Source organism: Hylobates moloch, unplaced genomic scaffold (genome assembly GCF_009828535.3).
Source record: "Hylobates moloch isolate HMO894 unplaced genomic scaffold, HMol_V3 SCAFFOLD_7, whole genome shotgun sequence".
NCBI classification, from domain to species: domain Eukaryota; kingdom Metazoa; phylum Chordata; class Mammalia; order Primates; family Hylobatidae; genus Hylobates; species Hylobates moloch.
Window position 1 is genome coordinate 46,145,128 of NW_026652282.1, and position 6,574 is coordinate 46,151,701.

Sequence of the window (6,574 nt, forward strand, 5' to 3'; positions counted from 1 at the left end):
GATGCTTTAGGCGGGAAAATCAGTGCCTCTGCCCCCAGTTTGAGAAGTTTCTGTCCCTGGTGGCTAGAATGATAGACGCCACATCAGCTTCGCTTATCCCGCCTACTGTTCTGACTTCGGATTGGCCAGATGGAGTTCACTAACTGCCCTGATTGGTCCATCATCCTTGCGCAGTGACATTGCGCAATATTGTCTCCTCCTCCAGCAACACTTTGTTGCCACTGCGTCAAAGTGGGTGGTCCTCAGGCACCGTCAGGAGATTTTGAACTCTCTGAAGACCGTCCCTGGATCTCGGGTTAAACATCTGGATTCTAGTCTGAACAGCGAGAAGAAAAATATAGTCGGATCTGTGATTTTTCTGCTTGAAAGACACAATGTTTTCCAGACTAGCACATTTGCAGAGCTTTGCTGTACTTAGTCGTGGCTTTCATTCTTCAGTGGCTTCTGTATCTCTTACCACTGAAAAAACAGCCCAAGGCCCTCCAAACTCTGATTACATTTTTGAAAGGGAATCTAAGTGTGGTGTGCACAATTACCATCTTTTACCTGTAGCCCTGGAGAGACGAAAATGTATTTACTTATGGGATGTGATTGCGGTATTGGTTACATCCACCTTGGCCAATCTTCCCACCTCGGTCTCGCGACTACAGGCGGGAACCACCCCAGCCCCGCTAATATTTTCTGTTTTTTGATTTTTTAAAAGAGACGGTTTCGCTGTGTTGGCCAGGCTGGTCTCGACGTCCTGGGCTCAAGTGATCCTCCCGCCTCAGCCTCGGGACTACAGGCATGCACCACCTTGCCCATGCTTTTTTTTTTTTTTTTTTTTTTTTTTTTTTAGTAGAAACCATGTTTCGCTATGTTGACCAGGCTAACCTCAACCGCCTGGGCTCATGGGATCCTTCCGCCACGGCCTCGGGACTACAGGCATGCACCACCCGGCCCATGCTTTAGGTTTTTTATTTTTTAGTGGAAACTAGGTTTCGCTATGTCGGCCTGGGCTCAAGGGATCCTCCCGCCTTGGCCTGGGGACTACTGGCATGCACCACCCTGCCCATGCAATTTTTCTTTTTTGCTTCTTTGTTTGTTTCTTTCTTTAGTAGAAACCAGGTTTCGCTATGTTGCCCAGGCTGGCCTCAATCTCCTGGGCTCAAGTGATGCTTTCACCTCGGCCTCAGGACTACAGGAGTGTGCCATTCTGCCCTGCTCATTTTTATTTTATTTATTTATTTGTTTATAGGAAAGACAGGATTTCGCTACGTTGACCAGGCTAGTATTGACCTCCCGGGCTCAAGCAATCCTCCCACCTTGGCCTCGGAACTACAGGGGTGAGCCATCCCACCCACACAATGTTTTTTGTTGTTCTTGTTGTTAGTAGAAATGGGGTTTATCTATGTTGGCCAGGCTGGCCTCGACCTCCCGGGCTCAAGCAATCCTCCGGCCTCAGCCTGGTGACTACAGGCTCGCACCACCCCGCCCCATCTAATATTTTTAATTTTTCTAGTAGAGACAATTTTGCTATGTTGTCCTGGCTGGTCCCTACCTCCTGGGCTCAAGCAATCCTCCCGCTTCGGCCTTGGGACTACAGGCATGCACCACCCTGCCTTTTGCTATTTTTCCCAGGCTGGTCTTGACCTTCTGGGCTCACTCAATGATTTGAACCTGAGAAGCGGAGGTTGCATTGAGCTGAGATGACACCACTGCACTCCAGCTTGGGCGACAGAGCAAGACTGTCAAATAAATAAATACATACACGCATGAAAGAAAGAAGAAAGAAAAGAAAGAAGGAAAGAAAGAAAGAAAGATAGAAAGAAAGAACCAGCTGAATCTCCATAAATCTCCATCTCTTGCTATGTTGCCCAGGCTGACCTTGAACTCTTGTCCTCGAGCAATCCTCCCACCTCTGCCTCTCAAAGTGGTGGGATTACAGGAGTGAGTCACTGTGCCCAGTTAACGCTAGTATTTCAGAGTACAAACTCTGGAGCCAGACAGCTTGGGTTCAGTTTCTGACTTCTCAACTTATTAAGCTATGTGACCTTGTGTAAGTCATATAACCTTTCTGTGTCTCAGGCTACTCAAGAGTAAACTGGGAATACCCGCATTATCTAACTCACTTGATTGCTATGATTAAATGGGCAAATACATGTAAAGCACTTAGAATAGTGCCTGTCATGTGGTTAAGTTAGTATATATATTTTAGTTGTTGTTAGTAATGACTTCAAATTACTTTTAAAATGTAAAGGCATATCTGGTTCACGAAGAAGACAGTGAACAAGAAATAGCTGCTGGCTTCCTTCCCAAACCAAGCCCTGCAAATGCCAGATGCCACAGAAGAGGTGGGAAGTGGTTGGAGTTCAGAACAGTTCCCAGTAACAAAACCCTTGATGGTTTGGGCCCACTGGGGGATGAGATGGCTTAGAGTGGGAAAAGGTCAGAGGCCACAGATGGAGGATCAGCCCAGGTGGAGCTTTCTAAGTTGCATTCTTGTTTCCTCCTTGTTTTCTAGAAGGCTTATTACCTGTTCTGTAAACATATAGAGCAGACACTTGGCAGGGCTGGCCCAGTGCTAGCCCAAAGTGGCCTGATAACATTTTAGAATAAGGGGCTTGGGAAGCTCCTAGAAAATGTGCAGACTCATCAAAGCTGGCCAGTAAAGGAACATTCTTTTCCTACCTGTCCCTCTGCCCTCTGAGCTGGGTGATTACAACCAATATCATCCACCTGTAGACTCCCTGCACTCTGTAAGGCAGAAATCCTCTAAGGGTCTCTGGCGGCTCAGAGGCTAGGGACTGGAAAGAAGAAATGGCTCAACTCAGCCCTAGAGGCTCCATATCCTACGACCTATCGATCCAGAAACCCTGAAACTCACGTGGAGTGTCTGGGCTGACACACCTTCCCAGGAACAAAGAGTTATATAGAAAAACTATCGCATAGGCCAGGCGCGGTGGCTCACGCCTGTAATCCTAGTACTTTGGAAGGCAGAGGCGGGAGGATAACCTGAGGTCAGGAGTTTGAGAACAGCCTGGCCAACATGGCGAAACCCCATCTCTACTAAAATTAGCTGTGTGTCGTGGTGCATGCCTGTAACCCCAGCTACTCAGGAGGCTGGGGCAGTGAGGTGAGACCACACCATTGCACTTCAGCTTGGGCAACAATAGTGAAACCGTAAAAAAAAAAAAAAAAAAAAGACCGGGCACTGTGGCTCACGCCTGTAATCCCAGCACTCTGAGAGGCTGACGCGGGTGGCTCACCTGAGGTCAGAATTTCAAGATCAGACTGGCCAACATGGTGAAACCCCGTCTCTACTCAAAATGCAAAATTCGCCTGGCACAGTGTCACACGCCTGTGGTCCCAGCTATTCAAGGGGCTGAGGCAGGAGAATTGCTTGGACTCAGGAGGCAGAGCTGCAGTGAGCCAAAATGGAGTCACTGCACTCCAGCCTGGGTGAAAGAACAAGACTCCATCTCAAATAAATAAATTAAAAAAAACCTATTAGATAGGTTGGATACGAAAACAATTGCTCAAATAAATAATTCAGTGAAATAGATTGTATATTAAAACGGATATAGTTGAAAAAGCAATTACTGAGCTGAGGAAGTGACTCTAAAGAATTCATAACAGTAATCGGTAATGGATAGAGATGAAGTAAATGAAAGAAAAGTTAATTAATAGGGAGGATAGAAGAATAAATGTTGAAACACGTCTAATAGTAGCCTTATGAAAACAGAGTATAGTCATTAAAAAGGACAGTGTACTTAAAAATTAATGAATGAGAATTTCTCAGATTTAGACAAATGTCTTAAGATTTAAAGGGGTCATCGTACACACACACATACACACACACAGGAACAGTGAAATAAAAAATTGTGAAAGGCAAAGAAAAAATATTTTTAAAAAGATCTGAGAGATATAGCAGGTTACTTACAAAGGAAAAATATATAAACCTTCATCGGGTCTCTCAAACACCACACTGGAGGCAAGGATACAATAGTGTAATAACTCCAAAGTGTTGAAAGAAAGGGTTTTTTTTTTTGAGACAGAGTCTTTGTCACTCAGGCTGGAGTGCAGTGGCGTGATCTGCCTCCCAGTTTCAAGCGATTCTCCTCCACAGCCTCCTGAGTAGCTGGGGCTACAGGCGCACACCACCACACCAGGCTAATTTTTGTAGTTTTAGTAGAGAAGGGGTTTCACCATGTTGGCCACGCTGATCTCGACCTCCTGACCTGAGGTGATCTGCCCGCCTTGGCCTCCCAATGTGCTGGGATTATAGGGGTAAGCCACTGCACCCAGCGAAAGAAAGGAATATCTATATTTGGTGAAGGCAATGTCAGGCATATAACACTTCAGGATATTGAAGACACAGGGAAATGTTAAAGCAAACAAGTATTTATTGCACTTACTAAACACTGTAAGGAAGGGCCAGCTGCAGTGGCTCATGCCTGTAATCCCAGCATGTTGGGAGCCCAAGGCAAGAGGATTGGTTGAGCCCAGGAATTCAAGACCAACCTGAAAACGTGACTAAACCCCCTCTCTACAAAAAATACAAAAATTAGACGGACATATCAAGTTCCTGCTTCTGTAGATCATTAAAAAAAAAATACCTGGGTGTGGTGGTGCGTACCTGTAGTCCCAGCTACTGGGGAGGCTGGGGCAGGAAGATTGCTTGGGCTCTGGAATTTGAGGCTGCAGTGAGCTAGGATTGGGTCACTGCCCTCTAGCCTGAGTGACAGAGTGAGACTTTGTCTCTGAAAGTAAAAGAAAGATCATAAGGACGATTTTACTCAGAGGGGGGACTACTGTGTTAGGCACAGGGACCACTGCAATGGGGTCTTGCGGTGGGAGAGTGATATTAGGATCGACTTCAACTTCACCAAGGACAAGTGGGGATTTGTAGTCAGGGAGTAGGAGCGGGGGGTCAGAAGATGGGAAATTACTTGGAGGAAAACTCAGGTGTGCAGGGGGATTCTGGACAAACTGACTTGACAGGATTTTTGCTGAAACAGGCTAAATGGGCAGAGTTCCTGGATGAAGGACAGAGCCCGAGGTTGGGACCTAGTGAGAAACAGGATTCAGAGGAGCCCAACTCAAGTTTGGTCAAAGGAGAGTGTCTCTGTCTGAAAGCATAAGCAAGAAAGTCAACAGCAGTAAAATGAATGGATCACGAAGGAGAATTTTTGTGCGTTGCTAAGCAGGACTCTGCTTTAACCATTGTGAAAGTTGATTATGTGAAGTGAGTCGTTCTTAGTTTTTTTTAAGTTCTTATTTGCAGACGAAGCCTTCAGGTACTACGCTTCAGGGAGTATAGGTTGTAACATTTTATTTTTTTTGAGATGGAGTCTCGCTATGTCGCCAGGCTAGAGTGCAGTGGCTCCTTCTCCGCTCACTGCAACCTCCGGCTCCCGGGTTCAAGCGATTCTCCTGCCTGAGCCTCCTGAGTAGCTGAGACTACAGGCACGTGCACTACGCCCAGCTAATCTTTTGTATTTTTAGTAGAGACAGGGTTTCACTGTGTTAGCCAGGATGGTGTTGATCTCCTGCCCTCGTGATCCACCCTCCTTGGCCCCCTAAAGTGCTGGGATTACAGGGGTGAGCCACCGGGCGTGGCCAACGTGTTTCTTATCACGCTTCAAGTCTGTGTTGATGTTGATGCCAGAGAGGTATAATGAGGCATGCCTGACCCCCCACTTCCTGTCATGGCCTGAAACCGTCTCTCCAGTTAAATTTTAAAAGAGCCCTGGCTTAGGAGGACGTCTATTCAGATGGTTGGGGGCAGGGGGCTTAGGATTTTATTTTGGATTTACAAGTCCTATAAGGTAAAACTGCATAAATTTTAAAGAACAAGTCTTGTGCTTGATGTATGGACCACACAAAAAGTCCACCAAACTGTCCAATGCCATAACCAGAGACATTTGAATGACAAATCAGGATGAGAGGTTGATGTTTCCACACTGTAGACAGTTTTTCCCAAGATGCCAGAATAAGTCTTCCTATCACAATGAGACTATTACCCCCTGAATGTCTACATTTTTCACTTGACAGAACCTGACCCCCAAATCCTTTCCTTCACCTAGTGGTCCCTTTTATAGAATTGGCACTCTGCTTTACTTCAACCCAGTCCTAATATGCTACTCAAAGACTATAAGAGGTCTCATTCAATTGCCCCATAGTCTTTAGATTTGTTTAGCTGGTGGCCCCTAGGCTTGGGATCCTCGTTCAAAACCATTGTACAAACTAAATTTATTAAACAATTGCTAATTATAGCTGAGTACAGTGGCTTAGGCCTGTAATCCCAGGACTTTGGGATGCCAAGGCAGGCAGATCACTTGAGGTCAGGAATTTGAGACCAGCCTGGCCAACATGGTGAAACCCCGTCTGTACTAAAAATACAAAAATTAGCCGGGCGTAGTGGTGGGCACCTGTAATCCAAGCTACTCAGAAGGCTGAGGCAGTAGAATCACTTGAACCTGGGAGATGGAGGTTGCAGTGAGCAACCTTGCTCACTGCAGTGGCTGGATCGCACCACTGCACTCCAGCCTGGGCGACAGAGCGAGACTCCGTCTCAGAAAACAAAACAAAA